Source organism: Meriones unguiculatus, chromosome 2 (genome assembly GCF_030254825.1).
Source record: "Meriones unguiculatus strain TT.TT164.6M chromosome 2, Bangor_MerUng_6.1, whole genome shotgun sequence".
In the NCBI taxonomy this organism is placed as follows: Eukaryota; Metazoa; Chordata; class Mammalia; order Rodentia; family Muridae; genus Meriones; species Meriones unguiculatus.
In genome coordinates this window covers 13,359,239-13,384,014 of record NC_083350.1, presented here as the reverse complement: position 1 = coordinate 13,384,014, position 24,776 = coordinate 13,359,239, and positions in this window count along the sequence as shown.

Below are 24,776 nucleotides of genomic sequence, written 5' to 3'. Positions count from 1 at the left end.
CCAAATACAAAGGCTGCATCTGGCAAGGGCAACAGTGAGGAGACTATCTCTTTCTAACCATGAAGGAGGTTGGAGGCCAGGAGAGATGATAAGAGATGCAGAGGGTAGGGTGGTTTCCTGTGCTTCACCTTGGAAAGTGAGGCATCATTTGCAAATGAGGTCACTGAAAAGAAGATTAGTTAACATGAGGTCATTTGGTGTGCTTCAAGCCAGTGTGACCAATGTCTTTACACAAAAGGGGAATTGGGACCCAGACACAAGTTCAGGGGAACATAAAGTGATGTTGGAGGCAAAGATAGGGTACCTGGTACACCGGCCAGGAATACTGAGATTACCGGCAAATCTTCCAAGAGGGGTGGGGGAGGGGAGAACAGGAGAGGAGAGGAGAGGAGTGGAGAGGAGAGGAGAGGAGAGGAGAGGAGAGGAGAGGAGAGGAGAGGAGAGGAGAGGAGAGGAGAGGAGAGGAGAGGAGAGGAGAGAGGAGAGAGGAGAGAGGAGAGAGGAGAGGGGAGAGGGGAGAGGGGAGAGGGAAGAGAGGAGAGAGGGGAGAGGGGAGAGGGGAGAGAGGAGAGAGGGGAGAGGGGAGAGAGGAGAGAGGAGACTTGGAACAAGTTCTCACCCTGCTGACAGACACCTGGATCTTAAATTTCCAGTGTTCAGAACTAAGAAAATGTATTTTTTGTTGTTTGAGGCTCCCTGCCTCTGGTACTTTGTTATAGTGGCTCTAGCAGGCACACACAAGGTCTAATCTAGCACTTTACGACTGAGGGGCTGAGGATCTGAACCTCTGAGAGCTGTGGACATATATTACCTGAGAACAAAAAGCTAACACCTGGCTTCTCTGTCCACACCACAGGCATGGGTAAGTTCTCTGTGTGAGTCAGCATTTCATCACAGGCTGGGGATAACATGTGTTGAATGTATTCTATGAAGGGTGACATGGCACAGGCACTTTCTGGGTGGTCTAATTCTGAGGTTCACCTAGATGGGAAAAACAACACTTTCACTTATCACTTCTCAGAGATCATATAACAAGCTAGACACACGCCATGACCCCACCATTTAAGCCTGTAGCCTTCAGACTCCGTCAGCCTTCTAGGTAATTAGAACAAGTCTGTCATGTTTGGCTGCTTAATTTATGACACCAATGGAATGGCTTTGGCCTTCTGATGCCGGAATCTCTTACTTCCTTGGGTGTGTATGGTCCTGAGTGCCTTCCTCTGGGAGCTGTTCTTTGTGATGGAGTCTAGCTGTACCCATGTTACATGGTCATAACTATGGTTGAAATTTGTGTGTAGACCTGGGAAGGATGGGGCAGGCATCAGGAGATCCAGGACACAGTCCTGTCTCCATCTCTCTAGCTGTACACGTTTGGCCTCAACAAACCATGTACTGCTGTGTTCAGCATTCTCACTAATAGTGAGACTAGTGGGTTGTGGTTAGCTGGCAACTAGTTCTTTCCAACCCTGAAGGAAATCAGAGGTCAGCAGAGATGGTAAAAGATGCCAAGGGTAGGTTGGCTTAACCCACTCTTTTGGGTGTTCTAAGAATCCTAACTAGGGCTGGCAAGGTAGTTCAGGTAGATAAAGGCACTCGATACCCAGGCCAATGACCCAAGTTTCCTTGAACCAACAGAGTAGAGGGAGAGAACAAACTCACACAGGTTGACCTCTGAACTCCACAGGGCAGGCATGCACACACAGCAAATAGATGAAAATCCAAGAAGGAAATCCTCCCTATAGTACTGGGTCTCCTTCCACATGGGTCTGAGGAGGCTGCTTGAATGCTAGCATCTTTTGGGTCAGGCTCACCAGACTCTATGAACAGCAGATCCGTATCTTAGGTGGAAACATAGGAAATGTACACAGATCTTAAACTTGTTCTTTAACTGGTAAAGAACTTCTTAAAAGGCAGTGCTCGAAATTGAAGCTTTAAAGATGTTTTTGTTAAAAAAAAAAAGTGCAACTACTTGGCCAGGCCTTCCACCTACCTCCTGCTCCAGGAGCCCACCCTGCCCCCATCTCAGCCACCCCACCCCCATCTCAGCCACCCCGCCCCCATCTCAGTGATTGAACTACTTTTCCATCACGGTGACCACAACACCCAGAGAACAACTTAAAGAGAATTATTTGGCTAGCTCACGGTTTGCAGGGGTGCCAGTTTGTCATGGTTGAGAATGAGCATGGTTGAAGCCCAGTGTCTCAGATCATGAAAGCCTGGATGCAGAGAAACAGGTATGGGGGAAAGAGCGAGGGACATGGATCCAGTGACCTGAATCTTTCAACTTCTTACTCATCACCACCTCTAATAATGCTTAACAAGGAATTTTTTTACCTATGGGCCAAGCCCTCAGCATCCAGTCATTTCCCTAAAACTTGTCTAGTAACTTAGACCCACGTATGAGAAGCTGTAGCGAAGTTTTCCTAATCAAACCATGATCTAGAGAGAAGGTGTCCACCACCTGTGACTCATCTCTGAGCTGTCAAGATTGGAACTTCCCTCTATTACAAAGAACCCTCTGGGGGCTGGAGAGATGGCTCAGCAGTTGAGAACACTGGCTGCTCGTCCAGAGGACCCATGTTCAACTCCCAGCACCCACATGGCAGCTCGCAACTGTCTGTCACTCCAGTTCATGGGCTCCAACACTCTCACGCAGATACAGATGTGCGCAAAACACCAATTCACATAAAAAATAAAAATAAATGTTAAAAATTTAAAAAACTAAAAATATTTTGAATTATCAAAGACGGGAGCCATAATATTAGAGGAAGAAATATGTATGTCTTCTTTTTGCCGCAGACTATAATTCAAGCTCACTTGACCTGGGAGTTTCCTTCTCCAATTTGCTGACCCTTGTCAGGCCATCGTTGGCTGCTGAGACTGGCTTCCGTATGTATGCCTTCATGATGAGGTGGCACATGTTCCTGTTAAGATATGAAATTCCTGCAGCACCAGGCTAGTTACAGCCATAGTCATCCAGAATCTGGGGCTGTGAGTTCTTCCAGCTCGTGACTGGAGATTCCTGTGCCGCAAGGAAAAGGCACAGAGAGTAAGACTGTTAGATCCCTGGTGAAGAAAAATGAGGCCCATGATCAGTGCTTTCCTCCATAATGGTACCATACTGCACCACAGGCCCTTTGGCTGAAGAACTTGTCATCCATGGATCCCAGAGGGCAGCCCTCCAGGGACATAAGAATAAAATGGACCTGAAATGGGAAAGAGTTGATTTCCTCAGCTCTAAAGGAACAGTGTCTTGAGCAGCTATGGGGTTAATGCTGACTTTGGAGGCAGGGGCTGGGGACAGCTGAAGACCTGGGCTTGGGTGGACGTATGTAATAGCTAAGGTGATTGTGGAACACCAGGGTTCAGTGAAGAAAAACTTCAAACCACATAGACCACTCTCATCCAACCAATTTCCCCCTTCTCTAGTAATTCTTGGGACCCTTTTCTTCTTTTGTTTGTTTTGTTGGCTAGTTTTATTTCAACTTGACACAAGGCAGAGGCATTTGGGAAGAGAGAATATTTATTAAGGAACTGCCTCCATCAACTGGCCTCTAGACAAGTCTGTGGGACATTTTCTTAATTAATGATTGATGTGGGGCAACCCAGCCCATTGTGAATGGTGCTACCCCTGGGCTGGCAGTCCTAGGTTCTCTAAGAAAGCAGGCTGAGCAAGCCATGAGGAGCAAGCCAATAAGCAGCACCCCTCCAAGGCCTCAGCTCCTGCCTCCAGGCTCCTGCCTTGAGTTCATGCCCTGATTTCCCTCAGTGATGGGCTAGGGCATGGATGTTTCTGTCCCCAAAGCCTGAATTTGCAGGGAATCATTCCTTTCATTTTCTTGCACTTCTGATTATCTTTGATAAATCTGTCACAACTACCTCTCTTAAGGCTTGCTAAATCTCCCATTTTAGCAAAGAGAGACTTGGATCTAGCAAGCCTCAGTACTTTGGCAGGCAAGGGCATCTGACTGCAATTTATTGGCATTGTTTCATTTCCATAGTATTTATTTTTAGGTTACCATTTACTTAAAGTAAGTGATACTGCCTTTCCATTTACAATAGTGACATGAGGTCACTTTCCTTTTGAAATAATTTGCTTAAGCAGAAACAATTGAGTCAGTTTGAAAGATATTAAGTGGCTAACAGAATAGGTTTTTATCTGAAACCAAGCTGAGGAGATGGCTGCTGGATGACAAAAGCCTGGGAAACAAGGCTATAGAGTGGGCTGCTTCAGAGAATTTCTTCTCAATGTTGCTTCCTCTGACATTTATGGCTTTCGCTTTTGATGATTCAACGTGTTCTTAGAATGGGTTTTCCTGATTTCTCAAAGCACTAATTCAATAAAACTCCCTATAGACCGACCATCACAGAGCGTGTAGGCTCTGAAGCCAGACTCTCTGGCTCTTCCAATTTCTGGTTGTGTGATATTGAGTAAAAGAACATACCTGTCTGTTGCTCAGTGCCCCACTTGCAATATGGAGCTGCTGATGTTAAATGGCAAAGTCTATGGAAAGTTCCAAGTACTGTATGGCATACATTAAGTGCACAATAAATGTTGGTTCTTGTGAATCTTTGGAGTTGTGGCTTGAATGTGCCAACAAGGTGGTGCTGAAGTGGCCTGCTAAATATTTGGAGTGAAGTGACTGTTTGATGGTTAGAGTTTCATGTCTTAGTGGGAAGACAGTCACATTCAGCACAAAGACATATGCAAATACCACACGCAACATGTCAGTGCAAGAACAATGGCTGCAGAGGTTGAAAGTCAGCAAGTGGAAGATGGAAACTCTCCCATGTCAGATGACCTTGAGTTTGAATCCCAAGAAGAGAGGTACCAGACGACCACCAAGAGAAGGAATCCATAGCATCCATTTCCGTTTGTAAAATCTTTTTAAACTTGTTTTTAAATTATTATTATTATTTTATTTTCTGTGTATGGATGTGTTGCCTGCACACCAGTGTGTGCCTGGAGCCCAAGGAGGCCAAAGGGAGTACCAGATACCCCAGAACTGGAGTTACAGCCAGTTGTGAGCTGCCATGTGGGCGCTGGCAATTGAACTTGGAAGAGTAGCCAATGCTTTTAACCACAGCTCCATCTCTGCAGCCACCGTAGCATCTGTTTTCATACAATTAGGGTTTAATGAAGGTCTTTGTTAAAACTTTCAATCCAACACTTGACCTGAAATAGAAAACTTTTATTGTAGAGAAACAAAATAAATAACACAGCCCCAGTGCTGCTGGGTGAGGTAATGGGAGGTTGGGAAGACTCCCACCACCAAGCGTGTGGGGACAGACGTAGAGACTTTGTGGCCTAGGCCGCTCCCTGCCAGGGGTTCCATGGCCGGGAGCCAACAGATACGATTCTACTCCTTGCTTGCTTTCTGTTTTAAGTAAAACCCACCAGACTGACTGTGGAACCTTTAGCATTTAGTTGACCTTCATCCCATGAGGTACTGGAAAGCAGGGGAGTATGATAAAGAGCCAAAGCCCAGCTCACTAGGATACTGGAGGGTCATGGGCCTTGGAGCTGAGTGCATCTTGGCTCAAGCTCACTGCACTGCTTGCTGCTAGGGACTTCAGGGGTTAGATTCTTGCCCTACTGAGCCTCAGTTTTTACAGCTGTGGATGAGCTGAGTAATAATTACTGAATAGGAATGCTAAAGAAATGAAGGATAATATATTGAACAGACAACACACACACACATACACATACATCCACATATACAAGCATATGCACCCATACACATATACATATACACATATACATACACACACATATACACACTCATACACTCATACACAGTCACACACACACACATCACACACACTCACAACACACACATATAGACACTCACACACATACCCACACATACATACAAACACATATACACAATGCAAATAGATACAATGCACATGAAAAATGCTTAGGGTCTCCCGGAATGATGAATTATGTGTCAAAAGAGCCAGATAAATTTTACCCATCAAACTAGTAAAGATTCAAAGGCTAATGATCTCTAGTGTTGGTGAGAGGACAAAGAGGACATTCTTATCTACTCTTGGTGGAGGAATGAGAAAAACATTTACTCTGAAATAATTCCTATTTATAGAGGAGTTGCTGTGGAGCACAGGGAGTTTGTCTTCATCCCTCACCTGGTGTCTCTGAACACTAGTAACCTATAGTCTCACAGTGCCTCGATCTGAAGAGAGAGATCAACATAGCTAATGATCTAAGCAACCCAAGCCAATATGACAATGGCAAAGTCTTAACTTAGATTTTCCAGTTTCTGTCTCCAAAGGAGGGTCAAGGGACCTTAGACTGATTAGGAAAGCAAGGAAGTCCTCTTTAAGAGGGATAACTTCTTGTGCACTACCCAGCTGCTCCAGTTGTTATTGGCTAGCTGGAAGAAAAGCCCCCATAGAAGGAAAACAGCACTCTAAGAGAGAACACCCTAGGCGGGACCAACAGGGAGTCTGGGAAGAGGAGAATCCTGAGATCCTACAGAATGACCAACCTGGAGTCCCCTGGTAGATTCCCACTGTTGGGGTTCTTCCCACCCTGATGGGAGCGGTTTGTCGGCCATAATCAAATGTCATTTTCTTTCTCCTTTCTCTCTCTGTGGCTGTTGCTGTCTGCTGCTTCCTTCCAGGTCCTTGCTCCCTTATCGGTTACGTTCCTTCTCCCTGCTTCTGCCCTTCTGTGTGCTGTGCTTGCAGCCTGTGGGTCGTCTCCTTTGCTACTTTTGTGTTTCTCCCTGACATCCAATCCCTGGCTTGATCCAGGAACGAACTTGACAGATCCCCTAGATGACCACCTGTCTCAGGCCAACATTTGCCTTCTGTTCCAGGATGCAACCTTGGACACCTCGATGCACTGATCCTCATGATTTCCTCAGTCCCTTCCAAACTGTGATGTTCCCCGGCCTCTTCCTGTCTTCCCTTCACTTAACCTCCCTGGCAGTGCCTCCCAGACATGCCCAGAGGAAGGTCTCATTGGTGGTTCTAAGTCTAGTCATGTTGACACTCAAAATTAAGCATCACGTCTTGTTCGTGTATGTTGGAGGACAGTCTTCAGTTTGGGTTTTTCTGATGCTTCCCCACAATTAGACCAAGATTATAGGTTTTGGGGAAGAGGGGTAGAGAAATGAGGTATTGTTCTCATCAAAGAGCACATGATGTCATGATACCTTAATGCAGGTGATTTTATCTTCCGTCACTTGTTGAAGATGGTGTCAGCTAAGCTGCTCCATTATACCACCATGATGGTTACCTTTTTATGCTATTTGTTAGAACAGGTTCTCTAAATCCAACACATGCTCCAAGGGATGGGATTTAAAAATGTGCCTCCCAGAAAGAGATGTGTCAGAGTTTGTGAATGTGACCATTCATATTCACATGGAATTAGTAGATGTTTTGAGGAAGGTTTCTTGAAGCTCCTGCCTGTTTTTCCTTAAACCTTTGTCATTAATTTTAGTATTTATTGCTGGATCCCACCCACAGCCCCACCCGCAGCCATTGCTGTGGTGATGATGTAATGGTGACCTCGTTCCCTTATTTGTTCTACATTTGTTAGTTGGAATTCTTATAAAGGAAGAGTGGTCCATCTTCCCCAGTTATTTGTTCAATCTCTTGGTTTCATCAGTGTGGACTCTTTGGTGTTTATTTTATTCCTTGGGGTGTAATTCAATATAGTTTAACTGGAACCATTGGGAGCAACAGTACATTGTTGGGTGACTTTTGCTGGGAAATGTAAATAAACATTTACAGCTTACCCCAGACAGGCATCATCAACAGACCTCCCCCAAATCCAGATGCTACTAGCGTCTAGCTTGGTGAACCAATAGGTTTATTGGGGTTACTTATAGGATTAGGTAAGAGTATGGATGAGTCAAAGGTAGCTGTCTTACCAAAGAGCCTAAGCTATCGTGGGTGATGACTCAGGAAAGCTAAAGCCCTGAGGCTGTTTGGATGACTTACAGACAGATGGACATGATGCAGAGTCTCCTCTCTCCCAGTAGTTTTTACTGCTTATATAACCTTGGGAGTGAAGGGTCTTGTGAATCTTTTAATTTTCAGGGGCTTCTTGGGATTTGTCAGTTGTCTACCTCCTGAGTCTTAAGGAGCCTCCTTCTAGGATGGATGGCTTCAACTTGGAACTTTTGGGGTCTTAACAAGCCCCCTGACATGATGAAAACAATTTCAATTCAGAGGATATTCTTATACAATATTCTTTGACATTTCCTTTCTAATATTTATAAACTCTTATTTTACTTAATCAATTATTTATTTGTAGCAGAGTGGACTAATAGTAATTTATTTTATTCTTTGGGGTATAATACAATAAAGTTATTCTAGGAACACTTTCAGAGTGGTACCTGACCTTTGATACACTCCCCCCCCCACTCAGAGAGAGAGAGAACTTTATTTTCTAATAACTTAAGGCACTCAGTTCATCCTTTATCTTCTCTTCTCCAGCCATTTCTCTAAGGAACCTTGTTTCTTTTTATTGGAGACTGGTGTTTAGGACTGGCCACTGGCAGACCTGGTGGGTCATTACTATTGGGATATCATTGATCCCCTCAGAAATCAGAGCCAGGGCTGTATGTAGGCATGCATATTTATTCGTGTGAGCCTGTTGCCCTCATTTCTCTGGCTTGTCCCATTATGATGATATAATAAAATTATGATGATGATAATAAGATAGTTTATTGCTCATGTGAGTAGTGCTAATCCAGCACAACAGGGGCAACCCCAGCCTTCCCCTGGCTTATTTAAAAAAAAAGATTTATTCATTTTTATTTTATTTGTGTGGGTGTTCTGCCTGCACGTATGTCCGTGCGCCACAGCATGTATCATCTGAGAAAGCCAGAAAGGATGTCAGATCCCCAAGACCTGGAGTTACAGATGGTTTGTGAACTGCCATGTGGGTGCTGGGAATTGAACCTAGGTCCGCTGGAAGGACAGCCCATGATCCTAACTGCTGAGCTGGCTCTCCAACTCCCCTCTTTGTAACTTCTGTACCTTTCAGCAGTAAGAAATTTTGCTTTCTTCTCTTATTTGCTCAATTCTAGTGTATACGTGAAATATTTTCAGTATAATCATCATCTTTATAGGGAAATAAATCCAGCAATGAAAGCATAATGCTTGTATGGTCTTTTGTCATCGGTCTCACAGGATCAAGTGAAAATGCTGCTTTGGAAGACCATGGGGGTCGAACACAATCTTTCGAAGGGTGCAACGCAAACTTAAACTACACGTGGTCTCTACGCAGGTGACATCATATTGAGGCTTTTGTATTTTTGGTTAAATGTGTGAAGAATCTGCACAAGGATGTTTGCTGCAGTGGGTTTTGTGTCAGTCAGAAACGGAAGAATGCCCTAACCCATGAGCATACCGGTCTGAAGACCGCGGTGGGTGGGGTAGAAGAAGGGACTAAATGCAACTGTAGTATTGGAAAATGTCTAGACAAGGAGTGTGAAAGTAACTCCTGAGAAACAAAAGCCTCTACTGTAACCCCTGGAGCAGCCTCTAAAAGTGACGGGAATGGTTAACGTTGAAAAGGCACCGGATACATTCACATGAAATTCTAAAGTGTGCTCAAACAGTGCAAAGCAGGAAGGAAAGTGGGAACAGAGGCGCACAATCCCCAAACTTGATCAAACCAGAACAACAGCAAAATCAGAGCGGTCAGACTGAGAGCAAATGATGAGATGGCAGATCTAATTCCAATCACATTAATAATTAAGTTGGAATCTATTATTCAGCCCAATTATGAAGTTGCTATTCCTGGACGGTGTGCAGAGAGGAGGCTTTGGAGCCCCCAGCCCTAAACGGGATGTCTCTACCACAATCCTGCCTCCAAGGCGCAGGGACCTGTGCAGCAGGGGAGGAAGAAAGCCAGAGACATGGATGCCTGCAAGGAAACAGCGTCTTCCAGACACAGCCCAGCAGCAGCACGTGTGAACTTGCAGAGTCTGTGACAGCGTGTACGCACAAGGACTGCACAGGTTCGAGTCAGACAAGATTCCAGTGCAGAGAAGAGGAAGTGGACACAAAGTCCCACCCCTAACCAAGAATCTGTTTGCAGTGATACCTGCTGGGAAAGGGAAAATGGATTTTGTCCAGTGGAGTGTCACTGAGCGAATCAACCACACCCCAAGGCAGGCCCAGGAGAAGTTGACCAACATGAAACACACACAGACTCCTTCTTTAAAAATTATTATTATTTTTAGTGAGTTTTTTTGGTAATTTTAGTCCTATTGGTTTGTTCATTTGAATTTTTCATTTTTTGAGGGATGGCATGAAGTTGGATGGTTAGGGGGGTGGGCAAGATTTGGGAGGAGTTAGGGGAGGAGGAAATATCAATGAAATATCTGGTATTTTAAATACATTTTAAAATAAAAAAATCACTCTTCTCATTACTATTTCCACCATCTTCACCATACACTGTATAAAAGTGGGGCCATGCTTTGATCTGATCCACCTTTTTGGAGCATCCTTCAGTGTCTGAGTGCCCAGGTCGTGGCTTTGGGGTGTCGGCAACCCAGGAGCCAGGAGCTTCTAAGCAGGCTGGGTGCCTGCTCTTGCCGGGCACCCAGGCTACAGCTCACCTTGGATGCTCAGAGCAGCTCAGAATCAGCCCAAAGAGAACACAGCAGCCATGGATTCCATCCGGACCTGTGCCTCAGGCTCCTTTGGAATCTTTCACCGACCAAAGATGATCAATTTCTAAGGAGGCTTTTTAAAAGGTGCTAACAGGCATGGTAAAAAGTTTTAAGTTCCATATACAAGCATTTGTTATGAAAAATCAGCATTTCTACCTCCTGCATCTTTCAACAAATGTGTGTGTGTGTGTGTGTGTGTGTGTGTGTGTGTGTCCGTCCAGCTTCAGCCTGAGTCACCTCTGCAGGGGTGGGTGAGCTTGAAGCAGCAGCAGCAGGCTCAGTTGGCTCTTAGCTTCCCCCCACTCCAGCAAATGGCCGCCTCATGTGCTTTTTTTAGCATTTGAAACCAGCTTCCTGGAATCTATGTCCTCACCATGGGCAAGCGATAGTATTCCCGAAAGCTTGCTTTTATGGAGGAAAATCCAGCTAAGCCTGGTGCACCGGTCCTGCCAGCTTTATAAAATACAGAATTGCATTAAGAGGACAGTCTTTCATAACTCAGAGCTGAAGGGCTGTGTGTAACGAGAGCGCCTTGAAATAGCCTCTGCCTGCTTAAATTTAGGGACGGGAGATGAAGTCATCTTTAAGACACGATTTGAGGGGATGGAGAAAGTCATTAAGAACTCTTGCTGCTTTTGCAGAGGATCTGGGTTCAGTTCCCAGCACCCACACAACCACACGGTTGTCTGTTGTGGCTCACAACTGTCTGCAACTCCAGTTCCAGGGCACTGACCCTCTTCTGGCTTCCTGAGGCACCAGCACACATGTGGTACAAAGAATCACATGTGTGCGTACATAAAACACTCTTCGCATATTCAGAAGGCTTGAACTTTTTGTCTCTCCAGAGCCCAGAAAGTAGAGTGGAAAAGTGAGAAAGGTCAGTGGTCCCAGAGCCAGGAGAGTTGTTTATTCTCATTTGGCTCAGCTGTGGTGACTTCCACACACCGCTCCCACCCCCCTTCCAAGCCCCTGTCTTAGTGTAAACATTCTACAGATACAGTTATCCTCCGTAGCGTGTCCCCCTACTCCCTATTTTCTGTCTATCCCCAAACCTCTGGATTGGAATGACAGAGCATTCATTCAGCAAGGGGGCTTCTCCTGCGGCGGCTGCTGTTCCCATGGGCTACTTACTTGTCCCTGTGAGGGGCCGCACTTCACCAGCTGCCTCCAATGAATGGAAGGTACAAGAGCAATGGAATGTTTTTGGCTCCTTTATTAGGGATTGGGTCTGTGGTCTTGCTGCTGTTACTGGTGGCTGGGATCTGGGCTGGATGTTTCCAAGTTCTTGTTCTCTTAGCCCAGTAATTGAAAGTAAGGACTCACACAGATTTGTTGAAGAGGCCAGATAGCTTTTTTTAGATCAAAGTGGTAGTTTGGGCTGTAGAGGAAGACACTGTCAAGCAGCAGGCTACAGGAGAGTATCCAAGGGCCCCTCTGATTAGCATATGGGACTTCCTTTCATGGGATTCAAGAGAAGGGGCTGGCTATTAAAAGCTATGATTTAGCCTGTTCTCTATTTTGGTTGATAATTTTTCTGTTTCCCATAATGCATCTGGTTTTAATTTAATGCATTAATTAACTGTGTGTAGGCATATGATGGTAAACAAAGAAGCCTCCCTAAAAGGTTCCTAGAAGACACAGTTTTGCCCTACTGTGCACGGACCCAACCCCTGGGCTGGCCTTTCTATGCCTCATACCCAGACACATCGGGAGCATGCTTGAATATAAATTGTCTAAATGGTTATTACTAGAGATGGGCAAAACTCATGCCATCATTCCAAGATGTGACTAGGAGCAGCTCGATGCGGATCAGGGTTTGAGGGAGCTCTGTGGTTGCCAAGCTCATTGTTGGGGTGGGGGCTGTATACAGTGTGTGCACATGAAGAAACTGGGCTGCCAAGAGCGTCCTTACCCACAAAAGGTGCACGTGAATAACCCAAACCAAATGGGGCCCTAAGCTAAACCATTCCCTATGCCTGCCTCACTGTCCTCTTGTAGGCTGCCATGAGAGACAGAGGCCCAAGTGACAGAGCTGAAAGCTAGAACTCAGCAGTCCCCAGGGGAAGGAAGCCTATTAGCAGCTGTGGGTGACAGCCTGGGGGAGAGTCCTCCAGTGCGCCTTGAGATGGTGACATACCCAGACAACACACTCAGCCTGAGGAAGGCCCTGACCCCATCCCAGCTAACTTACACATGTGCTCCTCGTACAAAGGCTGAGAGCAAACCAGCTTTGTCTTTGGCCACAAACTTACGTATTTGTTATGCGGCACAGATAGCTAATGCCTCGGGAATCTGCAGCTCTGGAAGGACTCGGGTTAATATGCCCTTTTCTCTTGACAGCTGGGGTAGCCCCGAGGCTGAGGATGAAGTCATGTGGAGGCTTCTCAATCCATGCTTGGCTGGAGCGCACACATGTCCACTGCCTGAGGCCTGAGCTCTTTCATAACCTAGAGGTGGGTCCCAAAGGCAGGGGAAAGAGGAAAAGGGGAAGGGGGAGGGGAATGGGGAAGAGAGAGGAGAAAGGGAATGGGGGAAGGGAGAAGGGGGAAGGGGGAAGGGAGAAGGGGGAAGGGGGAAGGGGGAAGGGGGAAGGGGGAAGGGGGAAGGGGGAAGGGGGAAGGGTGCTGGAGAGGAGGGAGGCAGCAGAGAGCCAAATTGGAGGGAAGAAGCAGACAAATGGGGTAAAATAGAGAAAACAACTGAAACCACGAGCTCTAGAGAAAACAACAGCCCTGTCTCCTCCAGATTAAGTAAATGGGATTTGACACTTTCTATAGCCACTTTACTGGAATACAGTTGGCATACGGTACAGCTCGCCCGTTGAAAGTGCACAGTATTGTGGTTTTACTGTGTTCCCAGAGTCGCCACAGTTCATTTTAAAACATCTTCATCACCCTAACGTAAGCTCTGGCTCCCCCTAGCATGGACAATAGCAGTAGTGACTATGTCCCCCACTGCGGTTACTGCTGTCACAAACCTACCTACCTCTGTCTCTGTAGACTCGCCAGCTCTGTACCTTTGAGGTGTCTCTAAAGCACAGGGCAGACCAGTGGCCACTGTTTCTGGGCCCCCCATGTCAGCCGTCACCAGCCACGTATTTTCCTACCTGTTCCCTGGGAGTGCCCCGTTCCCTTTCTTCTCCACCTTGCCTTTTCTTACTTTTCCCAGGTCTCAGCTTTAGCATCATATTCTCAAGAAAAAAAAATCCCCTCCTCTTTCAGATCCCTTCTTTTATATTAACACAGCGATGATTACCATTTGGCTGTGGTTAATCATGAGTGCAATTCTTTTTTATGTGTATGTATGTGCATCATGTGTGTGCAGCTGTCTGAGGATGCCAGAAGAGGGCATCAGATGCCCCAAAACTGGAGTTACAGGTGGTTGTAAATTGCCTGATGTGACACTGTTGGGACTCAAACTCCGGTTCTTTTCAAGAGCAGCAAGTGCTCTTAACTGCTCAGGCATCTTTCCAGACCCCAATTTAATTTTGTTTCAGTAGGTTTTAGGACAGGGTGCATATGTTTGTTGTTGGTTGTTATTGTATCCTGGTGCCTGGCACAAAGCTGCCACCTACCTAAACTATTGAGGAGGTAAGAATCACTGTGAAAGGTGGAGAAAAGTCTGTACTCCATCCGGTGTTTTCCCCTTAAGAGGACCTAGAGCTAGGCAGGGTGGTGTATGCCTATAATGTAGCACTGGTGAGGCTGAGGCAGGATTGTAGCTCAATGTTAGCCCCGGGACACATGCAGAGAAGGAAAACAACAAAATAAAGAAGAAGCAGAACGGTCGATGATTCGTTTGTAAATGATTGGTTTGTGAAGAAGAGCTACAATGGTGACAACTGATGTTTCATGGTATTATTGGCCTGTTCTCAATGAAGTCATTATGTAGTTGCTGCAGTTGAAGCAGCATCATGCTGTGAGTTGGAAAAGTGACAATGGCCATCATGGAGTTTTGTCACATGGATTGATCACCATTTATGAATATGAATGTGAATATTTTTAGTTCAGGGGATCTGATTGATAGATGACCCTGCCATGTATTCCCATAATTCCTTGTATTTCATCATTAATTCACCAGGCATAACCTACAGATAGGCTGAACCAGCTCTCTAATGGCTTATTTGGATACCTGTTGTCATGCCATTTGATAAGAGTCACTCTCACTCATCCATAAGGTTGTGTTAGAAACTTTTCTCTTTTCATCTCAGCTCATAATTGACAGATGCAGGGGTGAGCGCTCTGCCAACTATTTATGTCTAGGATGAGAGACCAAGGGAAGCTGACAGCCTATGACCTTCTGCACGGCCAGGACTTAAAGCTCTGGGTCCACTTCTGAGAGATACAAGAAGGCTACCATAAACTTAGGAGGCTGAAGCTGGGGAAGGGGTTGGAAGAGAAATCTAAGTTCAAGAAACAGTCCTGTGTAAATGAGGACAAGATACTGTTTTCCTTTAACTGGTGTTCTTGAGACTCACAGTGCCTTGGATAATACCTAACATGCAAAATGCGCATGAAAACCCATGGGCTGCATGCCCTATGATGGAGCTGCTCAGAACACATTTTAGTGAGACCCCCCTCCCCGATGTGGACAACAATGAAGGAGACCAGGACTTTCTGGTGGAAAACAAAGGTGATGACGTGGAGAATGTCCTGTGTTCTGTCTCGGTGTCTCCAGCTCAGTTCTCTGGACTCTACATCATTGCTGATATGGTTCCTGAACTACACTTGAAGGATCCTGTCTTGTCACGGCCTGTTTCCACTGTTTTGCTATCCCTGACAAGATGCTAGAGTACAGGGTTTCAGTGTGACAGGACCTTTCAGAGCCCAGCTGTGCACGCCCTGAGGGTCTAAAATGCCTGGTGTGGTCATCTAAGAGTGATCTAGGACAATGCCTGTGGGCTCATCATCTCCTGCCAATAGTGATTGACCACACAGACTGACTGGAGTGAGCAAAGTAGTAGCAAGCTTTATTCCAAACGACAGAACTCGCCAGTCACAGTGATACGTGTCTTTGATCCCAGCTTTCAAGAGGCAGAGGCAAGTAGATCTCTGCACCTTGAGGCCAGCCTTGTCTACATAGTGAGTTTTAGGTCATCCAGGATTCCATAGTAAGACCCTGTCTCAGTAACAGTGATAACCACCACCACCACCAGAACAGGGAGGAATTAAGTGGAAGAAACTCTGTAGCATGGGGAAAATCTCTAGGAGAGAAAAGAGCCTTCAAACTCCTTTGTTTAGGATTTCTAATAGGGCCAAGGAAGAAACTGAGCAAAGACTGAGGCAATCTCTATTCTGATGGGTTCATTGCCTGGGCGACCATGCGCCGAGCCAATGGAAGTTCTACACACTCTCTCTATGCCGTCCTGGCCTAGCCAGAGAGATGATGGGGCACTGTTCACGAGCTGCCCACCCACTGTCCGTCACAGACTCTGGCTTTGATAATTATTGGCCTTGACTGTCTGGCCGCCATGATTAACTAGGCCAGCGTCACTGCCCTCTGATCTTGCAGTGTCTCAAGTGTTGTTAATTATACTGTGTTCTCGTTGCCCTCACATTTACATCATCTGCCTGTAGCTCTATTGCTGCAGACCTGGCCACCACCGGCAGCTGCAGTGTTTCTTGGTTACATCATGTTTAGTGTCTTGTTATGGGTGGTCTCTGGAAATAGGCAGAGTTTTTCTCTGAAACTGTCTTTATTTAACCTACTACAATTACCTGCATTAGAAGCAAGACTATGAGAGGACAATAAGGCCTTACATGCGTCCCTCAAGGGCTTTTGGGGGAGGAAGAGATACTGCCAGACTGTCTTCCCTGGCCCAGGGACCCGTCCTTACTCTTATCTGTCTACCTGGTTATCTCATATCCAGATACAAGCCCTCTTGCTCATCTTCTGCAGTGTCCCTTTGCTGTGTTAACCCGAACTCTTCTTGATCCGTCCAGTCTCTTCTCAACATACATAGATAACTAGTAATGTAGCTATGGGCTCTTCCTGCACCAGCTGGAAGGCTGCTCTCCCCTCAGCTGCTCCTGCCGCAGTTCTCGGGCACAGCTCTGGAAGGACAGGGTGGGAGTCTCTGTCAGCAGCACACCCCAAGACGTTGGCACCTGAGAGATGTTAACCCTCCTGGCACACAGTGATGACTGACTCTTGTTCCAGCCTGAGTGACATGGAAGGTGTTGAAAGGAGGACAGATGATGTCTAAGGTTCCTGGCTCCCTAGCTCTACTGAACCTTTTGTCCTTGATGAAGCTCCCGGCATTAACACTTGACTTTTACTATTCCTTCTCCTGGACCTGGTCACTTTGCAAACTTGTCTGTGGTAACGCCACCACCCTGGGTGGGGGGATGTCCACTGAGACACAGTGCCTGTTCTTAGTTCACAGGCTCATGGAGACCTCAGAACAGCCTCCAGGATGTTCAAAGGAGCACCGTGTGCTTGTGTCTAAGCTTCCTTCGTCTTCTTTCTTTAGTACTCCTGGTCCATCTCTACCCTGATCTGTGGACACAGTGGGAGAGTGGCGGGGAAAAGGAACCTTGTTGACTGATTTTTAAACACGTCAGGCTCAGAACTGCAGTCCATCAGCTCACAGTCCCTCAAACCTCAAAGGCCCTCCTCGTGCTTGGTCTTCTATTCTGAACAAGCTAATCTGCCTTCATTGCTCAAGTGTGTTGTTGATTTGGTCAGGATGAACACAGGTCTGCGCTCAGTGAGTGGAGGTGCTAGGTTGCTGCTTACATAGATGGCAAGGGTATGGCCAAGGTCAAGGCAGGCTCGCTGGGCTGAGTTAGGAGAGATCCTATGGCGCCTATGGGCATGTTTGAGTATTACAAGGTGTTCTAGGAATGTGTGATGGTACTGGCTGTACGTGCTGGGGAGTGCAAGTGTCTGTGGAGAGGGCCATAGCTTTCATGGGGCCCTCAAAGAGATCTGTGACTTCTAGATGTCTGGGGGCAGGGCTGGACTGGCTTTTAGGCATCTGGTCCTGTAAGATAGTTTACTGTCTCCAGAGCCCCAAGAGTAAGATGCAAGTGGTAGCTGATTTGGGGGGCTACCTGGTAGCGTGTGGATGTATTGTAGCCTCTGAGTTTATTTCTTGTCTGGTGAGGCCTTAGGGAAGGCTGAAGAAGTTTCTGAAATCCGAGTAGTTGCCCTTCTCTATCAGAGGATGAGCATAGTCTTGGTCCAAATCTGGAAGGGAAGTCCTGGCTTCGGGGTCCTCTCTCTATACTACTCTGCACTTGGCTTCTCTGAGTCTTATTGAAAAGTAGCTCAGGAACCCACAGTAAAAACAAACAAACAAGCAAACAAGGCAACAGGGTGATATGTGTGTGTCTGTGTGTGTCTCTGTATGTGTTTGCGTCTGCACATGTGTGCTTGAGCGTGAGGGTCAGAGAGCAGAAGCCTCGGAGGACTGGGCTTGGACTCGCCATCTAATCATTATCTACCACCTGACCTTCCCAAACACTCACCTCCTTTTTGGTGACAGGGGTTGGGTCCTGTCTTAGTTACTTTTCTATTGTTGTGGCAAGACACCATGAGCAAGGGAACTTATAAAAGAAAATGTTTAGTCTGGGCTTAAGGTTTCAGAGGGTTAGAGTCCATGATGGTGAAATGAAGGCATGGAGTCAGGAACAGCTGACACCTCACATCTTTATCCATAAGGAGGACAGAGAGCTAGAGCTAGAGAGAGCTAGAGCTGGAGCTAGAAGGGGATGGGGAGAAAGGGAGAGAGAGAGAGAGAGAGAGAGAGAGAGCACACTGAAATAGTCTGAGTCTTTTGAAGCCTCAAAGCTGACTTCCAGTGACACACCTTCTCCAACAAGGTCACACCTCATCCTTCCCAAACAGTTCCACCAGCTGGGTGTCATTCTCAACCAAGCTGGGATAGAGGCGGGAGATTTCGGTCCTCTGGGCACATCGTACTAAACAACGCCCTTGGCCTTCACGTTCTGGGCTTGCTACGGAGGTCCAGAGGAGATCAGAAGCCCAACATCTCTCCTCTGTGATGTGAGGCAGACTGTAGCTTTGAGATCAGCGACTGTTCTGCAGATCCTCACAGCCTCACACAGCACAGCTGTATTTATCACTCGCAGACATTACCCAATGGCTTATCTGGCCCAAGTCCCTATATTTAAGTCCTTTGTTTCAGAGGAGGCCTGAAAGAGTCATTGCCTGGCACATGGTCAGTCACACAACTTGCATTTCCCCAGGGTTAGTTCAATTCTTGCCTCCCCCAACACAGTCTTCAGTATAGTTCCCATCGAGGCTGACCTTTTCCCTGAATTTTTATAGCAGTTAGCTTGAATAAATATTTTATCATTTAAACAGTAGTAATAACACCATGCCTTTAGAAGCCATTTCTTGCCTGCCAAGCACCGTCAGTGTGTTTAATACTTGTGGTGAAATTTTTTACAACCTTCGGGTGAGAGAGACATTTTTACTTTTAATTACTCCCATGTTACAAGAGAGGCACCCGGGCTCACAGGGGCTGGATGACAGACCTTGGACCGCACAATTTGTGAGTGGCAGTGCCAGGTTGAACCCTGGATAGTGTTACTTGGAAACTGTGCCTGTGAGCATCGTGTTGCATTATTTCTGTTGCACTGTGTTAGGCTAAATTTCCTGCTGGGGAGCAAGTACTTTCAGGTACAAGAAGCATGTGATAAGTTGTGTGTGTGAGTATGTGTGTGCATGTGCGTGTGTTGTGCGTGTGTTGTGATGCTCTGTGTACTCTTAGTGGCCTGACATAATGCCTCATACATAAAACCTTCTTGTCCTGAAATTTTACCCGTGGCACTGCCAGGCTGAAGGTGGCCACTAGATGGCGCTACATCCCAGCGAGAAGACAGTGGCCGATCCTCAGTCTCCACTGTCATTACAGCGGGAGAGGAGGCGGGTGGTCTGTTAGTTGGGAGGCTTGGGGAAGGAAACCACTTGCACCTCTTGAGAAGAGAGAAGAGAGAGGAGCAGTTACTGCCTTCACCGGTCCCTGATGTTGCTGCCCAGAAAGCCTGGAAGTCAGAAAATTCTCCATAAGTGGAGAAGCCAACAGAGCAGTCTGCTGGCCACAGCTCTGGGTGGACTGGAGACAGGGCCAGCACAGAGAAGCATCCTTGCAGGCTCTTGGTGGAGAGGGCCTGCCTGTCTTCCTGCCCAGGATCATAGTGTGTAAGTGACCAGGTATGTGCAGGGTCCATTGCCATTATCTTTTAGAGGTGCCCTACATTGGTGGGGTTCAGGTGTTGGGGGGAGCAGTGAAATGGTCTTCACAGCTATACTGTCAGCAAAACATCATCTCAACACCTCTTCCTCTCTGTGCTGGCCAACTTGTATGCTGATGGAGAATACAATTTCAGTGTTATCTGCAAGGTTGGGATGTCCCATATCTGTAGGAACCAGTTATGGATGGGTGTGTATGGATGGTGTCTTTTGCAGGTCAGAGAGGGCTTCCTGGAGGAGGAGGTCCCTGACAGGAGAACCTGGAGGTGTCCGACCTTGGTGCTCAGTGCTTCTTTAACTTAGCCAGGAAACAAAACAAAACAGAAAGAAAAAGAAACAACAACAAAACAACAAACCCCAAAATGAAACAAACAAACAACAACAAATCCAAACCACGCAGGCTGTCAGGAGACCTTAAGAGAGGTCATGGATTATCTGTGGGCAGTGGCTTTAACTCGGACTCAGTTCCCCTTCTGGAGGATAAGCACATTTGTTGTCTGTGACAGAATGATCTAGTATGTGAAAGGAGTAGCGTTAAAAACTGACCTGGGGAACGCCTGTAATCCCAGCATTTGGGAGGTAGAGGCAGGGGGATCTCTGTGAGTTTGAGGCCAGCTTGGTCTACAAAGAGTATCCAGGACAGCCAAGGCTACAGAGAACCCCTGCCTTGAAAAACCAAACCAAACCAAACCAAACCAAACCAACCAACCAACCAACCAAAGAATCGCCCTGGACAGCAGGCTAAACCTGGGACACTGCCCTGGGCAAACCAGAACAGGCGTGCTCTCAACTTATCCACACAATGGTGGCTTTATCAGGACCTCCTGCCTTGGACCCTCTGATTTCTGGCCATAAGGGTAACAGATGTGAGGCCAGATCTGGGTGTTGCCTTCCTCTGGGATGCACGGAGATTTAGGTGGAGTTCTGGCCTTGGTTCGTGGATCAAGCCATCCCAATCCAGTCATCGATGTGATGTGAGATTCACAGCAGACCTGATCAGTGCGCAGGAAACGACGACCCCAGGCCCCGAGGTTGCACGCTCTTGTCCTCAGGGAGGGGCTCCCTCACACTTGGCAGGGGAGTCGCTCCTGCTGTGGGTGGGTCTCCTTCGTCCTTGGCTTGGCTGCCAGACGCCCTTAGCTCCGTCCATACTCCTGACTGTAGCGCCCTGGATGAAGTGTGCCGCTGCGACAGTTTCTAGGAAGCACCAGGGAGAGCGTCCTCTTCTGCCTGGCCCGGTTTTGCCTTTGCTACCCTTCCTCATCCTATGTAGTCTCCCTCCGAATCCTAACAACCTCATGACAAATTATCCACTGCTAAGTTAAATTGGCTGCTGCATCAAATACCGTGGATTATAGGGAGAGGAAAATACATAGCTCATTAACTCAAATCCCAGCCCCTCCCCCAGGCTTTGGCCTGCCTCCCTCCCCCTTTCAGACTGCTGCTGCCTCTTCTTTCTGAAGGCTTGAGGGGCGGGCGGAGGAAGGGGTTTGAGTTTAGCTGGGAGGTGGCGGTGGGGACACAGGTGCAGGGGTCAGGATCTGGGAGAACGCCGCAGCCCGTGCACTGCCTGAATCCCACCGGCAGAGGGCGGCACGGCCCAGCCAACCCTGGACGCAGGACTCCGGCAATGGTGGAGATGAAGCAGGGAGCCCACTCCAGGCCCTTCCTCACAGAAAGAAGGGACCCTTACTAGAGCAGGGAGGGGACAGTCTGTTGAGAAGCCTGCCCGAGCAGCAGATGCTGGCTTGGGCGACTGGGGAAGCGCTCTGGATGTTAAGCGACCTTGCCTCATCCAGGGCGGGGGACCTCCGGCTTCCGCCAACCTTCAAGCTGGCATCTTTGAGAGGAGGGAGTGAAGGAGGGAGGGTAGCCCTGTTTAAATTCCAGAAAAAAGTGGGTTCTCAGGGAAAGATCATGTCTCTCTATTCAAGGACCCACCAGTGGGCAAAGCCAGGAGGGGTCCTGGAGGGCCAGGCTTTCAGGGAGTCATGAAGAATTCATCCGAGCTTTGTGTCAGCCTGACGGTGAACTCAGCAAAGAGACAATGGCTGGCCCGCCGAGGCCTTTGTCTCTTCCCCAAAAGAGTAGTGTCAAACGGTGGCCACGTGTGTGCAGAGACACCTCTCCCCCCGGGACAAGGATAGCCTCCTAACTTGAAGAGGGGCACCTAATTCAAAGCTAATTAGCTGGAGACGAAATTCTCCTTTTGGTCAGCCAGAAACAATTGGGTGTGGGGACCTAAAGTTGGGGGAGAGGGAAAGCCCATACGCTGGGTACCTCAGTGAGCCCTCCATCGTGGAGACGGAGAGGTGCTCTCTCCCTTCATACAGGCCACCAGTCTGAAAGGCCGGGCAGCAAAGGTCCTTAACAACCCCACCAAAAAGGCCCAGCATTCTCTGACTGGTTTCCGGCCCCCCTTGTGTCTGGCACCATGGCACCCAGGTGCAATGCTCAGGAGAGGGAAGTTCCTGCTCTCTTAGAGCCTTCGTCCAGTGGAGGAAATGAAAACAAAGACAGAGAGGTGGACCGCTAGCGAGGAAGTCCTGTGAGAAGAAACGGTGATGGAGGAGAGGGAGTGGGCGGGGGCTGTTTCTTGAGGTAGGGTCCCCGAGAGGAGGGCGCCGTTGTGGAGACTCGGGGAGGGGGCTGCAGGTACGGGGTGAGGCGGTGTTCCTAGACACGCTGGCTCTGGGGGAGAGAGAGAGAGAGAGAGAGAGAGAGAGAGAGAGAGAGAGAGAGAGAGAGAGGTGTTCTCAGCTTCTGGTCTCAGCTTCAGCCCTTCTCAGCCTCCTCTAGTGGAGGCCCCCTTGCCAGCCTAGGGTAGGAGAGTTTGAGCTGACACGCATCAGAGGGAGCTGGGGAGCCGGAAGGCCCAGCGTCTCTCACTCCCTGGCCTGGTGAGAGTCTCCTTGCTTCCATGCGCTTCAGCTGGTCATGAGCCTCTGCAGGGTGAGCTACCCCTCGGGCCCCAGCGGTTCCTGAGAGAGCGGCGTGGGGACAGGCGGCAAGGCCGCGGAGGCTGAGGGCGAGGAGTGCTGGGGGCCATTGCCCTGCTAGGCCTGACTTCTGTGGAGTTTCCCCGGGAGAACACTCTTGACGGCAGACCGGAAGGGCAGGGGGAAGCTTCCGGAAGGCAGGGAAAGGACTGGAGAAAGGCAGGCGCGTTGGCTTGTAGGCCACCGCGTTAAAGGAGGCATCGGAATTCTAGACTTGCAGAGCCGGAAGGGACTCGGACATCATCAGGCCCCGGAGATTTCGGGCATGTCTTGGCTTGTTCAAACCCGCCATGGGGGATTCTGTTAAAGAAGTTGGGCGATTTTAACAGCAAATGCATATTGAGTGCTTACTGTACGGCAGGGTCAGGCAATCCCCCCAATGACTGTAAGGGGGCTAACACTACCCGTGTCCTCATTTTATAGGAAAATAAGGCCCCCTTGTCCTTGGTCACTCGGCAAAGGCCCCACACCGTCTGGTCCTCAGGCTGCACCGTGTGGTGTCAGTTGTTCTGCAGCTGTCGTAAGTCAGGGAAGGCTTCCTGGAGGAAGGCCAGTCATCAACCACTCCTCTAGCTTTGGGGTGTTTTTATCCAGGAGCCTGGCCTTCAGGAGGGGCAGAGGGAGACCTATCCTTGGTCCGCAACTTTGATTTCCTGGTTTTCTTCAAGACAAAGGAATGGCCAGGTCCCAGGTTGAGGGCTGCTGAGACGAGTAAGACTCTCGGGACTCTGGCTTGTGGAGAGAGAGAGAGTGTGTGCGTGTGTGTGTGCATGTGTGTGTGTGCGTGGGTGTGTGTGGATGCGCGCGTGTGTGTGTGGGGTGTGTGTGCATGTGTGTAGCAGAAAGCTGGGCACAGGGAGGCCAGGCAGGCCCCTTTCCAGTCTGCCCTCCTGCCCCTCAGCTTGCTTTGCAGTGAGGGAAGGTGCTCTTGTGTTGCGGGACTAGAGCAATGTGAGTTTTGGCAGGTGGGGAGCAGTATTTTGGTTTTCTTTGGGGTACACCATTTCCTGTGCTCCTGGCAGTGGGGAGGGGCTCCGGAAACCCTCTGACCTCCCAAGTCCTTAGCTTCAACCCCCAGCATCAGTTTGCGTGGGCCGAGGCTCGTGTCCCCTGGGGGACTCGTCTGTGACCGGGGTGGACAGAGCGCATGAACTCTTGTCTGAGCCCCACTGGCTGCTTCCGTTCTGGCTTCCCGATCACATGGAGTCCTCTGCCTCCAGCTGGATGCCCAGTGAGCTCTGGGTGTTTGCCCATTAAACATTCATTGACTGGTATTGCAGGCGTCAGGATCTGCGCATAGCAAGACAAGCCTGTGCGTGCGTGCTGGTATGTGTGCGTATGCTGGTGCTGGGCAGACTCCCTCTCACGAAAGCAGCTTTCAAACTTTTCTCCATTCGACCCCCGCTCCCCCCGAAACCTGGGCATGCCGGGATGGGATCTGGTACCCACGCCATACTCCTGGGCCCAACCACTTCCTGTGGTGTGGTTTGGCCTAAAAACGACTGATGCATACTTACTCTGAAAACTGGCTGTTGCAGGAGGGCTTCCGGCAGGGATGGACAGATTTTGGAAGTGATCCTTTCAGCGTTGGCCAATGCACCATGACGTCAGCCTTGTGCATTTTGTGCCAGGTCGAGAGCAGTCCCACCCATCGGGGGCTCTCATACTGATGGAGTCTGCGTTCTGGGGAGCTGTCACAACCCTCTCACTAGAGCATTCTATCTTTGCTGCAGTTCTTCCCTCCTGTTTAGGCTTTTCTGTTTCCACTCCATTCCCAAACGATGCTCCGAATAGCAGGACAGTGTGGAAGTCCTTTCTTGACTCACAATTTAGCCCTGGCTTCTCGACTTTGGGTTCCAACAGTGTGATGGTGGTTATTGCTCCGCAGCCTGGGGAA